Source organism: Chroicocephalus ridibundus, chromosome 2 (assembly GCF_963924245.1).
Source record: "Chroicocephalus ridibundus chromosome 2, bChrRid1.1, whole genome shotgun sequence".
NCBI lineage: Eukaryota > Metazoa > Chordata > Aves > Charadriiformes > Laridae > Chroicocephalus > Chroicocephalus ridibundus.
In genome coordinates this window covers 89,632,073-89,659,047 of record NC_086285.1, presented here as the reverse complement: position 1 = coordinate 89,659,047, position 26,975 = coordinate 89,632,073, and positions in this window count along the sequence as shown.

Genomic DNA, 26,975 nt, shown 5'->3' with positions numbered 1-26,975 from the left:
ACAAAAACCATATCAGGCTCCCAGAGAGATGTCACCAGCAGGCACTGGGAAAGTTCCAGACTGGACTCAATGACAGATGGGAACTGGATTCAGGATCTACCTTCAGGAACGCACAGATCGGGACCAAAGCTAGACATACTGACAGGGTCCTCCTCAGACATCAGCCATTGAAGAAAGAAAACCACTGAAGAAGCCAAGCCCTTGGAGAAGAGCCAACCTGATCCCATTGATCCCTCAGCTTTTATACTGAGCATGGCAGATGGGATGGAAAACCCTGTTGGTCAGTTTGGGTCACCTGACCTGTCCCCTCCTCCCCACAGTGTGACCCCTCCACAGGGTACACAACCAAGTCAGCAGACCCTGGTTGCCACAGCAGCAAGTATAAGCAAGAGCGTCCCTCACTGAACAGAAAGTTGGCTCTGCTCCACCCTAAACCAGGACAAGATAAGAAAGTTGTGTAAACAGGGATGAAAGTATCCTATGACTTTTTTATTGGCATTGTTAGGTCAGGGTCTGAATATTCAGAGGTTATTTTATTAGCTTATGTGTAACTTGCTTCTCTCAAGGAATCCACTCTTGCAGATGCTCTGAGTAAATGGATTTAAAAATAAAAGCTATTTTAAAAATAAAAGGTAACATTTTCCAAGTTTTTTAATGTTATCAACCAGATAAGACACAAAAAGGGTCTGTGCAGGCCAGTAAAGGGGTAAATGCAGCTTGAGAGGTGATGCACTCAAGACATAAAAAATTAGAGACATTTATCATTGTGTGGTGGGCAGCAACTAGTTATTTCATGAACCAAAAAAAATGAAGATATAGAAATGTAGTCACAGGTATGTCCAGCTTTCTAGATGAGTTAAATTCTATCAATAGCATTGAAAAAATATTCCTGAAGGAATTATCTTTCTTTATTTATGTTGTCTCTATCTGTGCTATGGATTTGGGATGCTAATGTACATCAACTAAAACAATTCCTGCCCTATCTCATCTCCCAAATCAAATACAAAATATTTGGCCAATTTTTTTTTAAGGATTTATTTTTGATCTTTTCAAAGTGAGTGTTTCAGTGTCAATGACCAGAATGCCTTCCTACAATTAAGAAGAACTATATGAAGAAGAAAATTTTGTAAGAGAAACTTTAGCTGATATATTGAATTTCCCCATGTCATCACGGGCATTGGTGGGGTTTTTTTTCAGTGCATACTCATCATTTTACATACTTTTTTTTTAGCACATTTGTAGAAATACCTATATATATGTAGTCATTTCACTGAGTGGCAGAAAGGTGCTCATGTTAAGTGTGGTTAGCTGTTTATACAATGAGGTACCTCTTTTTTCCAGTGGTGGTTGTAAATTTCTGAAATTCATGATGTATCATATATTTACTTCTAAAATAAAAGGCATAATGAAGTTTGGCCCTTTAGATCCAGGATCACTTTTCAGCAAGGTGTTTAGGTTACTGTGCCTATGGTAGATTAGCAAGTAGAACAGCATAGTAGAAGCAGCTCTGTAGAGTGAAACAATTGATAGAGGACTCGACTTAGTGTTTGCACCGTACATGTTTGTATAGGGATAGGAGGAGGGCATGTTAATTTCGGATTTGCTCTGGTCTCACACCCAGAACTGAATGTTCATAAGTTGTTGAAGAACATTATGTGGGCTCCTGGGCCACATTTTTCAATTTATTTTCATCTGGAAGGAATATAGTTTGTGTAGTCTGCAGCTACTCTGTGATATAAATCAAAGCATGGTAAGTGGGGACAATTAGGACATTCACTTCAAAAGCACATTCCTGATATAAATTTACAACACTAATGTACACATACCCTGTTTCAACTTCGAAGTATGATTAATGCCCAATAAACAACATGGAAATGGCTGGGGGGGCAGGGAGGGAAGGAGGGGGAAAGGATTAAAAGGCATACCTACTATGACGATACAAAGGATCCCTATCCATTTCTGTGCAAGCCACTCAGGGAGCTAGAGGGCTGTTGCAGAACTGTTCAAAAATACTGTCTTTCTTCAAGTGTCCCTTCTAAATGGATTAATGAAAGCTGTAGACAGCTAACACCAGAAAACTTTTGCCCTGATGCCTGTAAGTTATACCCAAGTTCCAAACGCTCATCCAGTGGGAACAGTGGAAGACAAATAGAAAACAGTGGAACATCCCATGGAAGACAAATAAAAGGTTTTCAGACAATATGGCTAATTATTGCTGAATCTTACACTTAATGGTTATGCAGTATGGTTTCTGCAATAACTATTTCTTTGCTTGCTACAATATTACCTTTCCTCCAGCTCTTGATCCAAAGATGGTCTTCTATAGTTTTAGCCATGGGAAATTAACAGCTCTGGGTTTTAATGAGGATCTGGGCTCTGCTTGGGGTTCTCTTACCAGCTGCATGAACAGTTTTCACTTTCAGTGTGCTTCATGTATGTTTAACCGCTCCGTGTACTCCATTCAGTCAGCTTCAAAAGTTCAACCAGATTTTGTCTTATTACACGCACTGTGGTGATAGAAGGTGGCAAAAGAATACCTGAACAAAACACACAAAAAAATAGCCGCCTTCCTTGAGTCTTCCGTAATATCATGCTGAAATTTAAAGATCATGTTTCATGCTGCTTTTTTACTCTTTTATAGTACATGATATCTCACTTGTCTGTTGTGTGCTACTTTGATGTGTCCATGATACATACTTTTGACTGTAACTATCTTCATGATATGCTAAAGTTTCCAAGTAAATGTGATATCTGATTTATTGGTAGCCAAGTATAACTTTTATTTGTCTTCAAGTAAATGTAAAGAGAGATTTAAAACCAATCATCATTCTAACTATTTCTTTCCAAAAGAACTGTCCTAATAAATTAAAATTTAAAGGAGCAGTCATGCAAGTTTTATTTCAATGCATCTGATTTTCTGCACTTAAATGATTAATTCACTTCCAGTTATATTCTGCTTAGTGAAGACATATTCAGAAAACAACCTGTGTTCAAAGAACTGTTGGCATGGTAATTTATTCTCATTTAAAATCCAAATTATAGGTCATTAGGGATCCCATATTCTGGGGGGAATGCCCATCATTGGTTTTGTTAATGAGTCTCTAATGCTGTAATTCTGTATGAGTACATGCATTAATTTACATGTAAAACTACCAGTATGATTAAACTAGATTTGCTCTAATGTCACAACTTCTAGAACTAAATTTAGACAAAGACAGAAAGAATCCTGACTTTAATATGTAAAAAGATTAAAATCTTAAATGACACAAACCTTGAACTGAAATGCTTTTACTCAAAATCTGGAGGACAAAAAATAATTCACCTATTACTTAGTACTTTGAAAGCTTCCTATGGCTACTATAACAGGTAATATATAAATTACTGTAAGATACATTTTTCAGCTATTGATTTTAATAATTATTTTACCTAGGTGAGGGGTTTGGTTTTTCTTTTTAAAAAAGCTTTTGCTAATGATTACTGAGGACAGCTCTGATTGATTGTATTTTTAAGCTTATCTTGTGACTCAGAATTCAAGGTGGTAAAAATCTGTAATTCATTTCATTTTAGGATGTTTTAGATGTAAAAGTCAGCCTAGTTTTTGCATAATTGACAATCCTTTGGAAGCGTTGGTGTTGTATCAAAGTGCTAATGAAAAAAAAAAGATGACTTAGACTTCTAAAAAATTGGTAGATCTGATTTTTGTGACATTTGTTGTTAAAAGAACAGGGATACAGAATTAAATGTTTAACCATTTCCCTACTCTTTTGACACTTACTCACACGTGTACAGGGAGGTTGTGAACTCCTAATAATTCTGATTTGTTTTATTTGATGGCTGCTTTAACACTTTCCTCTTAGAGCTTTAAGTTAGAAGCAAGTCATCAGAAAATTAAGGGTGTTTGGTCATTGCTGTTCTATAATGGCCACACGCGCGCGCGTGTGTGTGTTTATGTCACACAAAGGTGAAAGATGCAAAGATGCATTATTTTACTTTAAGGTCTGTCTAATATACCATCTGACTTACAGGCAAAAGCAGGGGGTTGCCATGAGATTTAATAATAGAAAACTGTATGTTACTATTTTAAATAAGATTAGTCTTATGCGCAGCTCCCAAATCAATTTTATTAATGCACTGATCTTAGAGTGGAATATTAGTTTAAAAAATGTTTTATGTATCTGTCAATAATGTGGTTTTTAAAGGTACAGTTCTTGTGTAACATTCTGTAGGGTGGCTGCCCCCTTCATATATGCTACAACTACATCCTTTGGCACAGGACTAAAGGGCAGGATAAATTACCTGTATTCTAACTGACCTCACTGGTTTAGTTGGATATCTCTATACAGGGCTCAAATGTACAAAAAACCTATTTTAAAGCAATGAGCTATGCACCTATCTGCAAGCCAAGAACTGTACTACTTGTTCTTTCCTGTTCTCCAGTAACATTTTGACCTGATTCTATAATTACCAACATAGACAGGAGATAGATAGAAGCCATCCAGTATTAGAGGTAATATTTTAAACAGGAAAGATATAGCAGGGTCCACTGGTTGTGAAGTAAAATGAGGGAAATTAAAATTAAAATAAAGTACATTTTTTTAATTGTTAGGGTAATTTACCATCAGAACTGTATACATATTGAATCCTCTGAATCAGATGAGAAACATTTCTAAAACATTATGGGTTTAACTATAAATGGCTATGCTAGACTGAGCAATATGCATGAAATCTCTATCTTTATGGAGGAATTCTAAGTCTCAATTCCCAAGTCTCAATTCTAAGTCTTATCTTTGCATCACTCTTGAATTTGTCTAATACTATAGTAACAGCTTATAAATTTGCCAAAAGGGCAAGACTTTAACTTCTGTATGACTTATTCATATATTCCGTTTGGGACCAAGATTACTATGAACATATTTAATGACAAAATGTATTTGGTAATACAATGCATGCAGGTCCCTTCATGTGTGCAATCAAAAGACCGCTCTAAGTCTTTAATGCACTTTAAATTTCTTTCAGTCAAAACTGAATGAAAAATCCAATGTTTCAGGATACCACAAGGATTTCCAAGGATCCTTCAGTGTGATGTTTACTTGAATCCACGGTTAAAATTCAAGTTACCAATACTGAATCATAACAACCTTCAAAGGATCCTCCCTAACAGTCTATTGCCTTTCTTTTGCAACTGTATCATTTGCATTTGTTCTAGATGGAACAAGAATAATAATGACTGGACACACTGCAGTGAATTCTCAGCCAAAAGCCTTCAACTTTGGGGTTTACTTCATTAAAAAGGTTTAAACAAGGCAACGTCTGCCTGCCTTCAAAGTACAGGACATGGGAAAATTGTTCAGAATTTTTCAAAGGTGCAAATTTCTGAATTATCTACTTAATTTTAATCCTTTTGAAAGAAGACTCTTTTGAACCTGTTCTTCTTCCCCTGAATGATAATCATGTACCTGGCACATACTGCCTCTGACATACGCACTCACAGCTGTTTTAAAATACTAAATCCTTTAGCTATGTTTCCTTTTATACATAAAGAGGTATAATTTGTGCAAATGCAATTTAATAAGCAGCCCAATTATAATTTACAAATTTAGAAATACACTAAATTTTGTTTCTGTTTCAATTAAGCAGTTGCCTAATTATTCTATAAACAGAATTAGTTAACAGAGAGGGAACCAAAAATGCAAACAGGAATTAAATCATTCACTAAGCTGTTAAGCAAAGTGAAAGGCACCGCACGGTCTCTTTTACTATTTCAGCCAATATGTTCTTGTTCATGTTCTGATTCAGCAGTGTGTTTATGTGCGTGAGCAATTCTCAGGGCCCTGAGGGCACCATCAGCCCTGACTGTCCCTGCCCACACCCTGCCCACCCCCCCCCCCACCCCGGCCCTGAACCCCATGGCACCCCCCAGAGCTCCCCTCACCCTGCCCACAGCCCAGAACCCCATGGCAGCCCCCCAGGGCTCTCCTTACCATGCCCATGGCACAGGACCCCATTGACAGCCCCCCGGGGCTCCCCTCCACCTGCCCACAGCCCAGGACCCCATGTCAGCCCCCAGGGCCACCAGCCCCTGCCCCAGCAATGCTGCAGCAGGGCTGGTCTCCAGCTCCCCACACCCTGCCCTGCCCAGCCATGGGCTCCACCAAGCCAGGCCCACCCATGGGCCCACATCCCAGCCCGGCCTCTGCCCATCCATGGCTGGGGCTGCCCTGGTGCCCCCTGACTGCCCTGCTCCTGGCTGGGGTGGTGGGACAGGCCCTGGTTGCCAGGCCCTGCCCTGATGGGCCCAGGGGAGATCCTGGTGGGCCGGCATCCAGCCCCAAGTCATTGCCAGCCCCTGTGGTGCCCTGCAGCTTTTAGCATGGGTTGTTGGTTATCATCCAGCACTCCACTGGATGTTCCTGGTATGTTCCTAGACAAATTAAGCAGAGGGCTCAGATACAGCACATAAAGGAGCTGATCTGCAACATGCTGGCAAAGGGTGTCAGCCGCATCAAAAGCAGACAAGCAAGAGAAATGGCATTATTTGAGTGCCTGGAGTATTACAGAAAGTCCAAGCTGTATTCCAAGCTCTCATAAAACTGGAGAGCTCTGTAACAGTTATGAAATGTAGGAAAGACAAGCCCTGTGATGGTGGCTGTGGACCTCCTCTGACACGGGTTCTGGACTGGAGCTAGCTTACATCCCACCAGCTCAGGAAAAGGTAGAAAGATCTTATGTCTGCCTGCATAATATGCCCATGTGCTTCACCTGAGTGTTCAGTATCTTTTTCTCTTAAACTCTGAAATGTGTCTCGTAAGGGGACAGTGAATCTTCCAGGACTTTGAGGTTGATCAAGTTAGATCTCTTCATTTACATGAGTTCCCAAGAAAGACCAAAAAGATTTTAAAGTAAAAAAGAAAAAAAAATTCTTCATAACAATATACTTCTCAATATACATCTCTTTTTAAATACAGAGAATGCTAGACAGAGTGTTGTAACAAAATAAAATGGGCTTATAGCCATCTTGCCTCTTGGACCCTTTAGCCTTCCAGGCTGGCTCCTTGCCTCCAGGCCTGGCTTCAAGGTAGTATGGAGCTCTGCACAGCCTCCTTGTTGTGTCTCTTACTTTCTTTGCTTTCTGTGACCCACATTTTCTGAAGGAGGCTCAGGTTGACAGGGAGACACAGTCTCTGCTCATCTCCAGAGGGGTCTGCCAGCTCAGCCCTTCCCTTTTGAAAGGAATGTAATATGGGTAAAAAAATGTTGATCCCATCCATCTATGACGCACCTGCATACTTTCACCCAGGGTTCTGTTCAGTCATTATAATTTTGCACAGTAGAGTCAAAAGATTTGCAGCCTGTAGTGCACTTTTCCCCCATGTACCTCACCTCTCTTGCCACAGTCTCTTTTATTACAGGGTGAGGAACTATGCACAGTTGCATCAGCTGGTAGTTTTTCAGTGCTGAGTTCAGCTAATTGGAGGGAATCCCTTGCCTAATTATTCCATGTGGTCATAACAAATTTATATCCAGGCAATTTTCTTCACTCCTTGCTTCGAGAATGTCATTGTCTGATGACCAGGTAGAATGGTTGCTACTAATAAACAGAATTCAGGGTTAAGCTAAAGTGGTAAAAATATTCTAAAATGTTACTTTAAACTATATCTACCATTTTCCTACATTAATTTTAATCTCTCATACTTTAAAAGAGGAGCACCAACCTTGAAAAGACCTTGGTCAAGCCTTACAATGTGTTCACTTTCCTAATTACCCGAAGATCTACCTCTTCATATGCTGCTCCAGCATATGCCTTTGCAGACTTGTTTCTCTTTGCTCACATAAATGTGAAATGTTTTCTTACACTGAATAATTCAGGAGTATCTGTCCAGTAGTGATATCAGGCCGTGGGTACTTTCGTTGAAACCAGTGGTTAAAAAAAATCCTACTTAATTTAGGGGATTAGAAAATTAGGTATAGTGTGTTTCCTAAAAGCTCTTTGAGTATTCTGCTTCTGAATCAAAATTTTGTCTTTTTGTTTTTTTAACCAAATTGTTGCTAAAAAGCCTGTTGTCAGCTGGACAGGTACAGACTGAATATCAAAATTGGAAGCCCTGTCAGTTAAGTTTTATACAATTATAGTATTCCTTAAAGAAAACTTGGTAATCAAAGGTATCCTCAGTTTGGGGTGGATTCTAGTTCATATTTTCAAGCTTAAAAACTAAGATTATTTAGATAATAGTCTAGATAATGGAATTGGGCTTTTGATTGAGACATTATGCAGGGAAAGTGTACAGTCCTGGGACACATTGTGCTGCAGAAGTTCTGTTTAACATTTTGGCCTTAGAATAGTGAAATCTAATAATTTCAAGATAGTAATTATCTACAGAAGTTGTGTACAGTTCATATAAAGTCTTGCTCCTATGGGTACATATGAATCTCACTTTCAGGTCAGTTGAAAGGACGCTGAGGGTTTTTTTTTTATTCATTGCACCTTTTTTGTGTTGGGATTTTGGTGTTTTGGGGTTTTTTTGGTCTCACCATTAACTGCTATACCTTGCAGAAAAGTAAGTGTTCTGCATCTGCAAATCACTTAGTACATTAACTAGTGAAAGCCTGAGAGTTACAAACCCACCAGAAAATAAAATTTTGTTTCTGTACCATCTACAGAGAAAGTTGTTTAATCTGTGTAAAATTTAAGTAAAATGGATTTTCAGAGCTTTAACATTCTTCTGGAAATACAGGCTCAACCTACAAAAAAAAATTACTGTATTGGTTTCTCAAGTGTATCTATTCTTTCAAAAACCCATGAAACTAGTAATATTGTACAGTTAACGTTTCAATCTGACTTTTGTCTTTGCATGTTTTAATGTATGGTTGTAATAGTACTTTTCAGATTCTTCACTTCCAAGAATTTACTCCTGTAACTTGGAAACAGGTGCTGTTTTTTAAACCTGTAGTTTAAACAGTTTTCACATATTGCTATAAATGATTTGTAATATTGTCGTCTTGGATATAGAAATATAAAGTAGTAGAGCTTGTAGCAAATAAAGCAATTAAAAAGAAAGGAGGGGGGACGGGACACCAAATACAAAAACAAAGGAAAGGAACACTCCAAATAGTAATCTCAGCAGTCAAGTACAGAATGAGAAATGACGTACTACATTATGTTTAAGTAGTCCTATTGAAGTAAACTGGATTATTCGCCTCAGCAAAGCAAACAGGATTTGGTCCTTTTATGTATAAAATGCTTCAGTCTAATTTGGAATAAAAACTTTATTTCCTGACAGATGAAGCAGGAGTAGGTGAATACTGTTGACCTTTTCCATACCTGTTCTGCATTTTATACAGGAGGACTGCAAAATATGTCAGCAGTTTACAATGAAATGGAACTATCTGTTAAAGAGACATTCTAAAGTTGCCACAAAACTGTATTTGTGAAAACTAATTCAATAAACATTTCTTAAAGTTGCTGATTATCAGGTAATAAATATAAATAATATCAATAAATATATTTGATTTCTTCAAGATAAGTTTAAAACCACAACTTTCATTAACTTTAGAGCTGAGTGAACATACTTGAATATACATTTAAGTGCTTTACCAAGTTGAAGACTTAGATATAAACATGATTATAATCAGAAAATTTAGTGACCAGATCAAGGTCCCAATTCTTTGCCTATTCAGATTAAAGGCAAAATCAGATATAGTGGAAGAAGAACTTGTGTCCAATAACATTCTACACACAGCAGTGCTCCTTGCAGTTTCGTAAGACTTTTGGAAAGAATTTTTCCAATTTGAACACTTTTCACCAAATTCACTTTTCTAAGAAGGGCTTTTTAAGCTTTCTGTGTCTCGTCAAAATTTTCCCATTGGGATGTGGTGATCTGTTCTGTTCTGCACTGTATAAAATTCAAAGAATTGTGTATTTCTCCTTTTTCCTAGGATATGAAAGGTTCCATATCATAGTAGCTAATGCTACTCTTGTGTTCATTTCCCAGGCAAAACTTCTGTTGATATTTTAGACATTGCTAAATTAAGTTAATGTTTTTTATAACTTTGTGACTAAGTTGAGGGGCTCTCAGCCTAAAATATCTCAGAAAGCACAAGCTAATGTTTAAGATTTTGCAGATTGGTTAGGATTTACAGGTAGATTTCATATCTTTTATTAGACCAACTGCTGTCCTAAAAAAAGGGACAAACTTTAGCCATGCACCCTTTCTTCTTGTTTGAAATAAAGGCAACAGTTTTCAAAATTAAATACAAGATGAGAACAAACTGCTCAAAGTTTTGTTAGAAACATACTAGTTAGACCATCTGTGAATGTAAACTGTTATTAACTGTGAATCAGAGAGCTTGTTAATGTTGAGAAGGGGGAAATAAGAGGGAGGAAAGAAAGGAGGGACAGAAATAATGCTTCTGAGATACCTAATGTTCTTATGCAGAGGAAAGACAGAAACGTGAGCAGCCCAGAAGAATTAGAGAGTGAAGAAGTAGTAGATAATGAAGTTTAAGATCAGTACTGCTGTTGAGGCAATATTTGAGGCATTCACTGTGGTTTCCAGCCTTTTCTTTGGGAGATGTTAGCGTTGTGCTCCCTTGAGGATCTGGGTGAACTGATCAGATATATCATGATCTGTTTTGTAAGAAATGGATGCTCCCTGGAAGAAGACTACTTTATCCTTTATTGATTGTCCGTGTGCGGTCGTTCTTGTGAACAGTCATTTTTTAGTTTTACCTACATAGCTAACCATGAGGATATTTTGTGCACAGAGTGGAGCATATTATATTCCTGGAAAATACAAGTATAAATTCAGGAATGTTGAGGCTTCTAGTCTAAAAGTATTTATTGCAGCTGCATGGAGACAGTGGTAAAGATTTATTTTTTGTTTGTTTGTTTAGGCATGTGTCAGTGCAACAATTAGTGTAATTGGGACTGTGGGGAATTTGCTACTGAGGATGTAGCTGGGTTTGAGTTGGGGTAGGGTGACGCTTTTCAAAGGCTGAAATAAGCGGTTTCAAAAAGACTTTTTTAAAATTAAGATCTCTCATCCAGGATGCAGCTGCTTTCAGTTTCAGCATTGAGGCAAGATGTTACATGAACACCTGAAGTGAGTAATCAGTGAGGATTTTCTTTTCGTATAGAGGTAATTCTTTACACAGCGTTCAAGTGGCTCTTTCAACAACGTGATCTCTTTCATTAGATGACTGCCCTCATTAACTAACAATCCTCTTGAGATGACTGAAGCGAGCATTCTAAGTGTTATCTAAACCTCAGAGAAAACCCAGTGATACTGGATGGTGTGGTCATGTTACAGTTTTTGGGGTGTGTTTCGGAAAGTAGACTCTTACATGAAATAGACATATTACTTGGTTGATATTCTATGTTTTTTTATAGGTTATTATTTTCGCAAATTATTTTGCGAATCAACAAATTAATGCTGATGTAAGAATATTCCGAAAACTGTCTGAAGAGGTTGTGATTACCTAATTTCCTGGAACAACTTGAAAATAAGTCCGTGCTTTCAGTCAAGATAATGAAGTTGTCTACTTTTCTGAGGTATAGCATGGGCTTGGTTAGAGTTATTAAAAAATTTCTCTTCAAGGGATTTGTAAAATAATGCCATATTGTGGAGCCATTTTAGCATCTAGCAGATTTAGAATTCCCATACATACTCCTGTAGTTTTGAGGAAGTGGTGGTTAAAGAAATTAGTTGTGAGTGAAATGGAGTGCATAATGTTGGCAATTGCTTTAAACAAGTACTCTGACTGAAAGTAAATGACTTAAAGTAGGTTGGGTGTCATCACTGTATTGAGTATTAGCATGCAAGCTAGTGCAAGCTAGTGGCTTCAAGGGCAGCCAGCAAAGGACTACTGTGTAACAGCATTTTGTCCTGTAGTCTGCAACAGAAGCAGGTTTTATTCATCTTTTGGATATCAAGGTTTAAAGAATTGTTTTAATGAAACCTGCCAGTTCTCTGGGAAAGAGTCTCTGGATGGATATCAGACACATATCATAGATTTCAGGAAAAACTAACAGGGGTGAAGAAATAAATCCTAAACAGGTGCATTAGGCAGCACAGTTTTCCTCAGAATTGGTTTTGAGCCCCAAGTGAAAGGTGGGTGTAGAGTCTTCCTTGAGTTTCTTACAGTAGGCAGTGTCAAACAGTTATCACTTGGCCTTACTGATAAAATCCTTGGATATTAAAATAAATGTAATTCCTGTTTGTTTGTTGTTGTTTTTTTTTTTTTTTCTACAGGCTTTAACACCATTTTGTGCTTGGATCTCAAAGGACTTATAGAAGGATTGTTGCAATAGGGTTTTGGGGTTGATTTTTTTTTGTTTTTTGGTTGATTGGTTGGTTGGTTGTTTTTTGGTTGGTTGGTTGGTTGGTTGGTTGGTTTTTTGTACTTTGGTGGGGGATTTTTTGTTGTTTGTGGGTTTTTTTCCTGGACTGTTGATCAGGATTTATTTTCTGGAAGTGGAAAATAGTGATCCAAAGTAAGACTTCATCCACCACAGGATGCCTCAGCTATTCCTTTTTTTTTTTAATATAATTTATCTTCTCACTGAGGTTCAGAAGAATGAGTGGTGTTGGAAATGGCTTCATATTCATTATATCCAATGAGAAATCATTTTATGTTGGTATAGTCCAGTTTATATAGTTTATATTCTGGATCCCTAAGTTTCTTGCATCCATTCTCTGTACTTTTTACCCTATGTTAAATAGCTACAGATATTCACAGAAGTTGCACTTTCAAACAGGAGTTAGATTTGCATGAAAAAGGGATTTTCTGGAGACATTTTCTGGAAGCTGTCAGGAATTCATGTATTTCAAAGAAGTTTCAAACTTTCTGTTTTTCATGCCATCCAAAAAAAGCCTTTTTTTCCCTTGTAGATAAGAAACTATGGGTTAATCAAGTCAAGAAAAATAATTGTCTAGAGCAGATTTTTTTCTCCCAAGTGTTTCTAAACTGGGAAAAAAGTTTTATACTTAGTTTCTCTTCATTAACAGAATCATGGTTCTTCGAATCTTTTGATAGACTTTTACATAAATTTTGTAGAAACTAGAATAAAATAAAAATATGAGAAAATAATGAATGCAGGAGTTTCCCTTTTGCTTCTAGCATTATTTTACAGGACTACTGTACTGTTCTGCTACTGGACCTACCTTGTCAACCTCAATTTCTGGTCATATTTAGCTGCCAACAAAATTAATTTATCTCAGATTTAAGTTTATTTGATATTTTCAGCCCTCCTAACCTTAATTAATCAATTCAAGGGATATCATCATGACAGAGTGCCAACATGATACTTCACTCAAATTAAATGCCAGTTGTTAATTATTTTAAAATGTCATGATACAAAAATATTACTTAAAGTAACTGTTTAGATATGCAAAAAATACTTCTGAAAATGCTTTGTACATGTAAATGTTCACAAATGTAGTATGTGGGATAATTTCTGTAATTTGTTATACTGTTCTATGCTGGTAACCTTTCGTAACTATCATAAGGAACTTATATGTGTAGTAATCTTTGCTCTGAAATATAAATGCTTTCTTTAGCGGGTTGGAGGAAATAGATCTAAAAAAAAAAATTCCAAATCAACTAAGAAAAAATTTCAAGAATGCAGTGCAAGATCAACCTTTTTGATTTGTCTTACTTCCTCTCTGATTTTCAGTAATTGAGTAGATCTCAGTGGTTAAGGTTGACTGTATTCAGTCTCTAACTGTTTAGCATTGCATAACATATATCTTTACACAACTTTCCCTGAGCTCTGTTGGAGCTACATACACCTACTTGTCCCAGTGATAATCCTAAGATTTCTATTGGACAATAGAAAGGTATTGTTGCAGAAAAAAAAAAAAAAAAGAATAGAAAGCAAGCTTCTTTTTAATTTTAGCATTTATTTATTTAGCATTTATATTTATTTATTTATTTATTGTAGAATATTTCAATAAGCCAGGATAGTGCAATCATGCTAATGTCAGATCAGAATCTAACTTGCAATAGAGGAAAACAAAGCAAACATAATTCTTATGGACTGCATTAGTGCTACCTCAGCTTTTCCTTAAATGTAAGGAAATAATTCTGTCCCCCACTAGGAAATAGTAGGGGGGGATGGGTGTGGAATAAAGGAAATTATCTACCTGGAGTTACAGGTCAAATTCAAAGTAAGACATCTGGATTTAACAAACAAACAAAAGAAGATCACAAATATGGAAGCAATCTCTTGAGATGCCAATTTTTTTTTTTAAAGCAAGTTGGAGCCATTGTAAGTACTGATTCATACTATTTAATTTCACAGCTTTGGAAAATATAGCTCTGATCTACTGTATTTGGTGTCTATTTTGTAGAATGTTTAGCCTGCATTCATATCTTACTATAGCATTTACTGTACCTCAAGCACTTAAGCTTATTTACAATCGATCAAACAAAATGTAAAATCATTTTCCCAGACAAACATCTGTGACGTAAACACTTTCCAAATATATCCAATTTTTCATCGTTTGTAGAGGTAGGAAGTTATCAGGGCCTATGGACAGATTTTTTGGCGGTCAAAAATAACTTGTTGCAAGAGAAAAAAATGTCTGACCTTCTAATTAAAACAAATATGTCTATGACAAGAAATATAATGCTTTATGTGTTAAACTGCATTTCAAGAGTCTGAGGTTTCACTCAATAAGAGTTTTTATAAATAAAGGCATCTTGCTTAATTAGTCTATACTTTCTCCCCCTAAATGAGTGTAGTTTTATACATTTTATATCAGTGGATATATTTTCTAATGCATGTCAGGTGTTGTGATTGTACTCTGAGGAACAGGAAAGAAAAATCTGTAAGTAAGCAGTTAAATGTAATTTGTTAGTCTACACAAGCTGTTCATCAGAAATGGGCGTTAAAAAACACTAATTCTTTTTTATGCTTCAAGTACTTAGTTGCTAGCTGAGATATGACAGTAATTGAACAACAGTGGTGTAAAGCATAATTAAGGTGATGTGAACTAGACATCTAATGTATGTGCAGATGCTGTACCTGGATCCTGGATGCTGGATTTTATCTTCAGCAAAATCAGATGTCTGATTTCATTAATGAACATATGTAACCAAAGTATGAAAAATGTGTCATTAAAATCTATACGTAGCTATGGCATCAGGAGGAGAAGATTCTGGCTATCAACTCACATGCTATTCTGGATTATAATCTCAGGTATGAGGAAGAAGGTGTTTGTTTGTTTTGTTTGTCAAAGATCCTAATTTCTAGATATATTTTCCTTAAATCATGTTCTAAAAATCAGAGTTAGTTTAAAAAAGGATTATTTCAGAAACAGTGTTTTCTCTACTCATTCTAAATCTTGATCTCTTTGAGGTAATTTTTATAGCTTATTTAACTTGAAATATATAGGTAATGGTTTTATTCACGGTTCATGAATGTGGATGCCACGGTATTTATGCTTATAGATAATATACCAATGCATGTAAGTAGAAAAAAGATATTTTGGCTTTTGTTAATACATCAGTATGAGATGAACTTGATTTCTCTACAGTACTCCTGCAATTTTCAAACAAAATAACCAAGATAAGTTATGCAATTAACTAAAATTCATAACAGAAAATTTCTATGAGAGATCTAACACTGTAACTAGAAATATTTTTTTTCATTTCGCCAGGCACAAATAAAAAATGCCAAAGTGCTTGCAACTCCCACATGCAAGACTGATCTTTCTAGAAGACCCCTTAACTCTTTAACAAAATAATCACCTATGCAGACTCCCTTCTATTTTTGTTCCTTTACTTGCGATGTTTCATAGTCTGGAAAAAGGCAATGTAAAATACAAATGCTCTCTTAGGCTGCTCTTCTAAAATAAAATATAAGGCCATTTCAAAGCAAAGCAAAAAAAATAAAAAATCTTTCCACTCTTTAATAAACTGTACCTGTATTAAATATATAGTCAGTAAAAGTTAATTCAGTATAACCTCTGGACTGTCACCATCAGTTACTCTGTAATCCTTGTGGCAGATTTAGTCAGGAAAATGCAGTCCACTGGGTTTTGATGCCTAGATTAAGAATAAACATCAGAAAGGGCTAATTAGAGTCACAGATACTTCCTTGAGGGCAGGCACAGAGGAAAAACTTGGATCATAGCCTTTCTGGTAGAGAGGGCCCTTTGCACGCATTGCTATTTTTTTCTGTGCTGTATCTTTTATAACTAAGCTAAGGGCAATTAGTAAAATGCCCATGATAGAGGGAATTAAGAATTCTTCAAAAGCAAGACTGTATTTAGAAAGAAAAGGCTTATCAAAACTGAATTTTTCCACTCTTGCTTAAGCTTCAATTTAGGTAACAGCAGTAGCTCGGGAAAAGAGTTCATCTGAATGAGAAATCAAAACTCAGATCAGTGACTGTGAAATAAAGCCTTGCCTCCAACAGTTGCTTTAAAAGAGATTGTATAATGCAGACCATGAAAAAAATGGAAAATAATCCATACAGATATTGTATAGCATTAATTATTCTAAGGGTATTCTTTATTACCGTTGAGTTTGAGGAACTATTCTGTAGATTGAGAGAAAGCAATATGTTCTGTCTGATGCTTTTGTACATGGATTAATAGAAAACTACCAGAGAAATCATTAGGAACTGTTGAGAGAAAAAGATAGACTTGCTGAATGAAAATGTATGGGGTTTGCTACACAGCAGTTTGAATAAAGAAAAATGTAACTGAGTTGAAGATTTGAAAAAGAGAATTAATTTGCTTATTCCAGTGATAGTTTTTTCTATTTTTCCCATTCCATAAAGCTGGTAGATTTTAAATGTCATTCATTCTTCAGTTGTGGAACTGTAATGTCATTTTAGATGTAGTCTTGGAAAATAGTAGCCTGATAAAATATTTATTTGAACTCAGATGATTGAAACATCAAAATTTTTTCATTATGAGCTAGATCATGAGAAAAACTTTAATGCATTATCATATTTATTAAGTCCTGAGAAACTTCATTTTTGTCAGAAGGAGTACTCTGATGTTTCAGAGTAAACTATATGCATTCATACACAAACAACACATTAGAAGTAAAGGAAGCAATCTACAGGCTTCAGTGGTAGATGCGATACCTTTGGAAATAGGATTCCATTTGCTTTAAGACTGATGATTCAAAATGTAAATCTTCTTTGTCTTGATACTTGCGTATAGGAAATAAGAATTTTGAAGTATGTCTTTTATATGACTGAGTCATATTTGAAGCATACACTGTCACTGTACTAACTTGCTTATTTTTAAATGATTATTCACTTACATCTTCCATGCTTTAGATGGAAGTATTTTGGCTAACTGCATCCATGTACATCAGATGCTCTCACATTCCTGTGCTGCAAAGTGGACCAGGCCCAGTCACAGCATCATTCACTCTAATAGCCCATAATGCAGATTAGATTTTTCAAAACCTTCGTCTGTAAGCAGCCTTATCCATAGTCATGAAGATAATTATAAATACTTTAATGTTACCTAATCTTTGGCATAGCTTTGATTACCGATGTTCAAGGGAAGTTAATACAAATAGTAGTCAGGATATAGAAAGACTATTAACATGCTAAAAGATTTACAGGCTACCTTACAGAAAGGTGTATTGGCTTAATTCACAAAATGTAGAGTGTGAAATGATGTGATTGGTTTCTATGGTACCATCAAGAGGGCAAGCACCGGGGAAGGAAAAGTAATTAACATATTAACAAAAAACTGGTTTTGAACATTTTCCAAATCAATGATATTTTTCCATACTGTCTTTTGGGGTATTTGTAGGTGTGGTGGGATTGCAAATGTTGTTTGCAAGAGCACAAAAGAAGTTCAGTACCCTTAACTTCGGTTAGTATGAACAAGAAGAAACAAAACACAGTGGAAATCAGGGATCCCTAAAGAATGCATACAATGATGTTACTGTTTGCTTTTGTAATGTTATTAACCTACAATCTAAACAAAATTTCTGCATGAAGCAGAAAATTCATGTGTGTAAGGTTTTTTTGTAACGCAAGAAGGAGAGATTTCTTGAAGTTTGGCTTTAATGACAATACCAATTTTAAGCAGCTCCCAGCAGTGTTTCTGAAATTAATGGAGACCTATCTGGCAGAACCTGAAGGAAAAATGTGTCTTGCATGACTATATAGTTTATAAAATCATTGAACTATTGCTCAGTTTTTCCATTATATAGTTATCTTTGGAGTTACAGTCCATTCTTTCAGAAGTCATTCATGCAAAAAACATAAGAACAAATATCTCAAATTATGATAGACCAGTAGAATGAAAAATAAGTCTAATTCTTCATGAGAGCCTTTTTACAGAAAGTATCTTATATGCAATATATTGTACTGTAGAATTGTTGGTTTGCAACTTTTATTTTCACTTTAATGGCTTCTGGACATGTAATATGAAAGTGACTTCACTGAATCCCAACGAAGTGGTGGGGTTTTTTTCATTCTAATAGACAGTAATAAAAATCAGGTCCCATTCTGCTAGCCATAAAAATATAGAAGTGGAAGATTCAGGTTCTGGCCCAAAAAAGCTTCATCTCAAAATAAGTAAGGCACAGATACTACAACAAAGGGGAACTCATAGAAAAAGTATCATTACTTACATGTTTTAGAGTTAAGAGTTAGTGATAAAGAAATCAGCTAAGAAAGGGAAAGGAAAGAAAACAAGGGAGTAGAACTCCACAGATCTCCATAGAGGGAATTTGAACAATTAGCCATTAGCACGTGACAGAAATCTGGGTTAGAGAGATAGAAAGTCTGATGAACGAATGTCCACTCATACTTCCTGGATTCTTTCTTCTTTGTAGGAAGTCACTTCTGCCTTCCTCCTGACTGCATTTCTCTTTTTGGATTTCACACCAACATATCAAGGGACATGTTCTGGACCTTAGGCTTTCCCTAGATTAATAAGAGGCATCACATCTGAATAGGTCTATTATTCATGATTGATGCTGGACACTCAAGAGGTATGAGGGACATCAGGTTTAGAATGCTAGCTAAAAGGGCAAGACTTCAAGATGGACTATTAATAAGTGCAGAAAGAAGAAATTAAAACAGGAAACCAACTGAAAAACTAGCTGCTTGGGAAACTAAGCAACAGTTACTACAGCCTGAAGTCTTATCATTTGTATCAAGAACAATAATGGCCAGTATTGCTGTATCAGAAGGTAGTCATGTACTAGATACGACATTCACCAAGGAAATGTTTTTATGTATTGAAAATACAGAATTCAAGTAAAACCAATATTGCACTCTTTTGTATTTATGGTAGTAACTGAAATATAAATATAGTACTGCCCAAACAGTGTCTGGCATAGCATAATGTATTTACTATATACACTGTGGAAGTTAATATTATGGGTGTGGAAGAGCCTGTAATATTTCGTTGTCTTGTTTGGCTATAAATCCAGTGTCAGTATGTATTTTGAAGAAAAATAGTCTTCAGAGCAAGTCACAGACTGTATAGATTTCACACGTCATGTGCCTGACATTTGAAAATAACTCTGCAACTGTTGCCAGAAAACAAACATTTATTTACCTTGTAAATCCTATTTGTTAAAAAAATATATAGGTAGAACCTACGATGCTGGTTTATTGCCCAGTGTTTTGCTTTCCAGTAATGTCACATCTGATCTGAACTGATTAGCTTGTAGGCTGATCCTTTCTTGGGAACAAACAAACTGGGTTATTCAATGGGCTGGGGAAATAGGGCTTCAGCCAAGAAAGAAAATAAATTCTTCAGTCATGCCGTACTGAGACTGATTGGTTTCTTGACATTCTGGAAAACGGAACATGGAAATTGCCTTCTTTCTCGAATGATTAGCACATTGATAATCACATTTGTTCTTCTAAAAAGCATGTAGAGGAGCCTGGAGGACATTTCAGAGGAACGTGGAGTCCTCTGAAATGTCAGCCCTTCTATACCTCACTTTCTGGGGAAAGAAAGAGAGGAAGTTTGGGACTTGATGTATAAGTGTTGTGATGAGAAGGAAAACACAGAGGGAAAGGATCCTAGGGGGTTAAAAGAACTTTTCCTTCTTAAAAAGCTTTCTCTAGAAGGCAGAAACCAGATCTTTGAGTACTCAGAGCTACTGTTTCAGGTATGGATTTGTATCCACTGTTGTAAAAGCACAACAGCTTTAATTCTTTATCATTTATAGTAGATAAAAAACCTATATAAATGAGAATACACACACACACACCCCTTCATATTAGTATTTCTCCATCTTTGATGCTCATTATTGGACAGGGAGTCCTGACTCCTATTTTAGGTTTGTACTATATATATAAAATATCTTCCTGTGTTGCAGGAGATAATACTGGCAGGAAGACAATTCTGATCTGATAGAGGAAAGCACTCAGTGCACCTGATTAAGAGTTTATTGCAAATTAACGTAGTTTGCTGGGCATTTTAAAAAATGTGTTTTCCTCAAGAGAACTCAATTATTTTTGGTGTTATTTTGGATTATGCTGACTTTCTTAAGATTTTTTTAAGTAATTGAAGTTAAAAGTATGACATAATATTTAATCCTTCCTCTATTTATATATACATGTGTTTTTCCCCATTGATTTAACAGAAAAGATAGTATAGATGTAAACAGAGACTCTTTGAATTGTTCCATAAGGGAAGATTTCAGTATTGTGCACATACCATATCTTCTCTGTAAAACAGATTGAAAAGAACGTGCCTTCTATTCCATACCTTCTTATATCTATTTACTTCTATTTCTGTCATAGTATAGGAAGGTCCAGAGGAAGAAAAGGAGAAAAAGAATGAGGTTTTGTCAAAATTCCACCAATCAAGAAACATACTTTGTAAAAACTCAACTGTTGTACCTACTGCATAGCACCAGTTAATGGGAATAGTCTGTTAAGAATGAATTGCAGGTATTTTTTTCAGGAGAAACTACGTCAGAAGACAGTCACAGACATTTTTTTCTCCCTTGCTGAGGGAAAATCTTTGGTATCGCTTACTATAAGAAGAAGGTCTAAAATGGAACAAACACAAATCAACAAATGTAAAAGATGCTTAAATTGGTCTAGTATTTCACAGAGAAACTGATTTTATAATCAGACTCTTTTTTTCTTGCAACCTGATGTTACCGAAGAATAACAGTTCACTTGTGACTTAAACTTTCAGTTCTTAAAACTTGCTAAGGGTTTTTAGCATTGAGACTAGCGTCTTGCATATCATTCTGCTGGAGTGTTATATGGGCATGTAAGAATACTCTGGTTTGTGTACCATTATGATGGATGATTTGATAAGCTGCTCAGATGTGATGGAGAGTCTACTGTAAGAATACATAGATAGGAAGGCTAGCTAGGAAGTATGGTTAGCTAGTAAGTATAGCCATACTAGGAAGTATGAATTTTCAAACAACTTCTGAGTTTCTTTGTGGTTACTAAATCCAGTTTTATAGCAGAAGAGATGTGCAATTTTAAAATACTAGTAGCATTTCTTTAAAACACAGCCTTTTACTTTATTGACAATAAAGTAAGAATATGGGGATTTTGTCAGATTAGTCACCTGCAGACTGTTAAAAAGTATTGCTTATGATACATAATGTCTTCTAATTCTTTCTCCCATTATATTTGGATTATCTGAGAGAAGTGGATTCCTTGGCTGTTATTAAACTGCTCTGTCAGGAACCTTCAGCTTGCCCAAGTCAGATAGATAGATAAAATGCTTTACTCATCTTCTAGAGTAAAATTCTGCTTCTTTATAGCTATTGCTGCGGTATCCTATGACAAAATCTTTTTCAATTATCATGTAAGTTGTCTCATTTTAAAATACATGTATTGGATATGAATTATAAGAAATTAAATTGTTATGTTTTTAAGTGAGTGTTTGACAGTGAATGAGTATGTCCGCTTTAAGAGAACGAAGATTATAATTCCAGCTGTCAGGAATTCCAATTCACCGCAAATGTATAGAAGTTTTTTAGATCAAAGAAAAAAAAAGTAGCAATAATTAGAGGAAGAGAGAATTTCAAGCCTGGGGCTTTTTCCTAAGAAGTAATGAGTGATGCAAATAGAAAATTGAACTTCCAGGTGAAGTTAGTCTTCAAAGAGATGCTGGAGTTCAGTAAGATATCATCATACTCCCCGCTTAGTCTGACTCATTGTTGCTGAAAGCTGTTGTCATTAGTAGGGGTTACCTAAGTGTTTGCATGTATATGTGGATTGTAGGGGTTTTGTGTCGTTTTTTGAAGGCTCTTAACTAGTCTGCAGTAAGTCAGGGTAGGCAAAACAGTTATATCCCTGATATAAACAAACATAAGAAAGAATTCTCTGTCTCTATCCAGAGATAGGAAAAGAAAATGAAATTTTATAAAGTGTAGTCGGTGCTGCATTTTTAGGGATTTTTTAAAAAGACATAGGCAAAAAATTGAAGAGAAGAATCCAGAACTTCCCATTACAACAACAATAACAACTACTGTTGGATTTAACTAATTTGGGTGAACTGATGAATCTGTGTGGTGTCAGTGGAAAATTACTGAAGTATGTAGCCATAATAATTGCAAATGGAGTAATACCAGCTCAGTTCCACACTCAGATCTAATAAAATTATTGAAATATTTAAAATAAAATACAATACAATATTTGACATACACCTAAATGAAGTCTGAATTTAGCACCACTGAAATGGCAGTATGCTCCAGGTATTGCTGTCTAAGTCTTTCACAGATACATATGAAGCAACATAATTAATTTTGCTCCTTTTTGACTTACTGACACACTTTTAGCAAAAGCTTTGCTTTGAAATTTCCTCTAAAAGACATATAACTTTTTAAGCTCTTGGTTTTAGGAAGGACTTTGCACTTTGACAGAAAATTTCAGGCTTAGTTCTTCATGGTGTGACACAACTGATATGCAGGCTGAAGATTGTTTTTTCTGCATTGGAAACACCAACAATTTAATGCTTAAAGCGTTCTTGAAGCAGCTGTAGGGTACTCTGAATGTAGCTATTTTCAAGTTGGTTTTATTAGTACACATGAGGAGGAACTTTGCCTTTCTCTTCTTGGATAAAAAGTTAGAGCCTATGGGTGTTTGCCATACCTAAGATGTTCTGTCACAGAAATTTGCGTTTCTGTGACATAGTACTAGCAACAGAATGTGAATTTGAGAACACAGCACTATTTATCAAAGAGGAAATGCAGAGAATATTCTTGTCTACGGCAGAGGGAGTTTGTAAATCAAGCCTTACTGTGATGTCTCCCATATAATTCAATTATATTTCATAGAATGAAGTTATGTGAACTTAGTGAATGCTACTTATACCCAGAAGTCAAGAGGATGTGTCCTTTCTCCAGTTATGCTTGCTTTCCTAGATCCAAGAAAAGGTACTGAAGATTGAGATGGAAGATTCCCTTAACAAGGGAGAACTTGAATGGCACATCTATTTTTATTTCATTTTTCCCACTGCTACTCTATCCCAAGACAAGTTTATCTTCCAGAGAAACAAAAATGACCAGAGTATCACAATAAATCTGTATCATTCATGATGTTTCTCCATGGCTCTGATGTGAAATTTGGTGAGAAGTAGAAAGTGTTAGAGGGCATATCTGATATAAATCTGTGGGGAATGCCAAACCTTGACTTGTAGGAAGAGTTTGATGCTGAAAATGGCAGCACATAAAAAGTCATGTTGGAAGAGAAATAAGAACAACTCCTCCAATAATTAAGCAGGTTTAGATGCTATTTTGTGGACCTTTCCTTTTACTGTATACTTCTGGAATTCCTCAAATGCTCTCTAATAAGTGAAAACTCAGCTTCTGGAGATCCATACTTAAGCAACCGAGTAAGCCTTCCACTGAGCTTGACTCTCCTGAAGAACACCAATGCCCTTGGGAATATCAGCTCCAGGATCCCTGGCAAAAGACATTTTCTTCTTTGCCTTCTCCGGATATCACCAGTAATAATGAGACTTTGTAGCACTCTGCAGCTATCTTTGAGTATTGCTTAGCTGTTCAAGCTCACCCTGAAGTCCTCTTCGGTGTTACTACACCTTGCTAAGTCTTAGGTTATCTGCAAAATCAGAGCCTTGCACCACTCCACCAGCACCAGTTCATCAAGCAGCAGCTTTGGCTGCCTCAGCATCATTTTGACTCAGCACCACCTTGATATTAAGCTATTCTTCAAGTTCACAGCAGCAAACTTGTCTGGGACCATCACCTGCTATCAGGTCATCCCTTCCTGAAGCCAGTGAGAGATCTCAGATGCTTAGATATAAGATATAGATAGATATTCCACCACCAGGTATGTGATCTAAACAATCAAGGAGGACACAGAGGTTCTCCCTTGATTCCATTCATTGCCCATCTGCACCAGTTTTCTTGTCTCTAATGAGAAGGTGATGGTGATGGCGAATACTCTGTCTTGCTTGAAAATGCTCACAAATATTTTCTTCTTTGCCTTTGTGCTGCCTTCACTTCCTTCTTCTGATATATCTTAGAAGTTTAAAACTCTGTAGGTCAGAGGGCTGCTGCAGGAAAATGTCAAAGGTTTTCAAGTGGCAATTTCCTCCTGCCTAAGTAGGGAGAGAGATAACGTGCTGAATTTGTGCAAAATGAGTGTCTGTATTTGTGTGTTCTGACACACATCTTTCCAACAGTGTAAGAAAAGAACCGGTATACACCTTTTAATTTTAATGATACACATTTTCATGAAACCATTGAAGTGCTACATCCTGCTTACATTCTCCAGGATGTATTTGCTGTGCTGAAGGCCTCTCTCTGGGATGTTTTGGAGAGGTGTGTTCCTGGTCTCTTCTTCCCCATGCACTTTGACTGAGACTGTCTTAAAATCTCTTTTGGAGAAGAATGCTGCTCTTAGCAGACAGATAGACAGTCTTCACTGTGACGGCTGTGCAAGATTTTCATTGTGCACATCTGCTGTGCACAGTTGACCTGAGTCCTAGTCAGACCTTCCTCTGCAGACACTGTGATGTCTGTAAGACACCCAGAGCTTGGACAACTCTTTTTTTGTGGGACTGTGTGTTGTGTTCTTCGTAGGGTATTGTATTGGTAACTGTTTAGTGTCACCTGTTGTATAAATGTGTATGTGGGCACTCTCTTCAGGAAAGGGAGATATTTCAACTGTAACCAGGGATTTTCTAGTTGATTAATCCACATATACCCTTGCCTTCCATCTGCTTTTGATCTCTCTCTTTTTTGGAAACAACGTTTTGTTGACAGAAACAGAAATAGCAATAAATGTGCTCCCCTACTATGCCTTGAACAGTGGGAAGGTTTGACACCAGAGTGCATACACTTTATAAACCACAGACAAATCTTTCTGGTTTCACATTACCAGGAGAAGAATAGTCACTGTATGCATATCCGTGCTGATTACACATCCTGAAGAGCATATCCTAGCTAGAAAAACTTGGTCATCAAACTAAATGAGAGTGGCTACTGAGACCACCAATGTGCTGTTTCACTCTGTAGTTAACTGAAGTAAAACAGTGCTTTGCAACCTTATTTGTTTTGCCCACTTACCATAGGGACAGCTTGCACTGGACAAGTATCAGAACATAAGCATTTATATGTATTACATGAAAAAAAAAAAGTTAACTACTGAGTAAATGTGAATAACTAATATTTTCTTGTAGGGAACAATGGTGTATTTTAGCATTAAACTGTGCAGTGGTAATGTTGATTGCACTTCTGAAGCAATATCTACTCTTTAAAAATTCATGAAATTGATTCCTGAATGGCTAACATAAAGTTGTATTTTACTTCATCACTACTACTTTCTTTATGCTAGGCTGAAAGTTATTATTTTGAGTTGTGCAAAGATTTCCATGAAGTATTTTTTCATCTTTTTGTGGAAGGGCAGGTTGAGGTCTGAATTTTGGTTTTCATCATTCTTCTGAAGTTTCCAATACACTTGTCTTGTTTCTACTTTCAACCTTACTATTCCTCTTTTATTAAATGCTTCTGTTTCTTAAAGTTAATAGGGAAAAACTGGTTTTGTAATGACAGCCACTTAGACTCCAAAGTTATCCCTAATCTAATTCTCTACCTTTTAAGCAATAATCTAAGCAATAGATCTGCAGGGTTTTTTTTATAAATAAAAACTATCAAAATATAAAATCCTTACTGTTGATGCCCAGTTTAAAAGCAGCAGATGAACATACATTTATGAAACAAAACAAACAGGAAATGAAAGAATGAAAAAATCTTATAATAAGCAAAATATTGGGATCACAAAAAAGTTCAGTTGCAGGGATACTATGGTTACAATTATTGACATATAATTTTTGGTTATATTCAGGGTAAATGAATAGCCACTTTACCTTTCAGTATATGGAGCTATTTTAGCAGTCCTGCAAAATAAAAATGTATGTTTTATACATGCAGAAAAGATTCATAAGAGTAATAATGGATGTGAGGGGGAGGAGGTGCTTTTCTGAGGCTTGACATCTTGGCATCATCTCAGGCACCATCTCAGAAATTTAAACTAATTTAATCATAAACTTAAAATTACACTCTTTTCAGTGGAGAATGGAAAAAAATCTTATTTTTTTTAAGTGAGTAATGGTCCTCTATCAGTAAAACAACAGATGGTAAAATTGCATTTGAGAAGCTTAATCAATGAAAGTCTTAAAAAAAAATCTAATGCAAATCTAGTCATAATGTTGATGAGGAAAAAAAGTAAAATAGGATTTGTAACACCAGCTTTCAAAAAAAAAATGTTTAAACAATGCGATATATGAACAGGATAGCCCAATGAACAGAAACAGGTGCTTTACAAAAACAAAATCTAAGGCGAGGATAACAAGCCCTCCATCAAGTCAATGTAGATCAAGGCCTAGTAGACTGTACGGGTGAGCCAGGTGAGGATTCTTCCAAGACAAGTCTTGAGGGGAATTCATACATCTGTTCTATTCTGTGGTAAACCTGCTCTTGATGTAACACATAGAAGAACACAAACCTGTGACATGCAAGTAAGGGACCTCAAA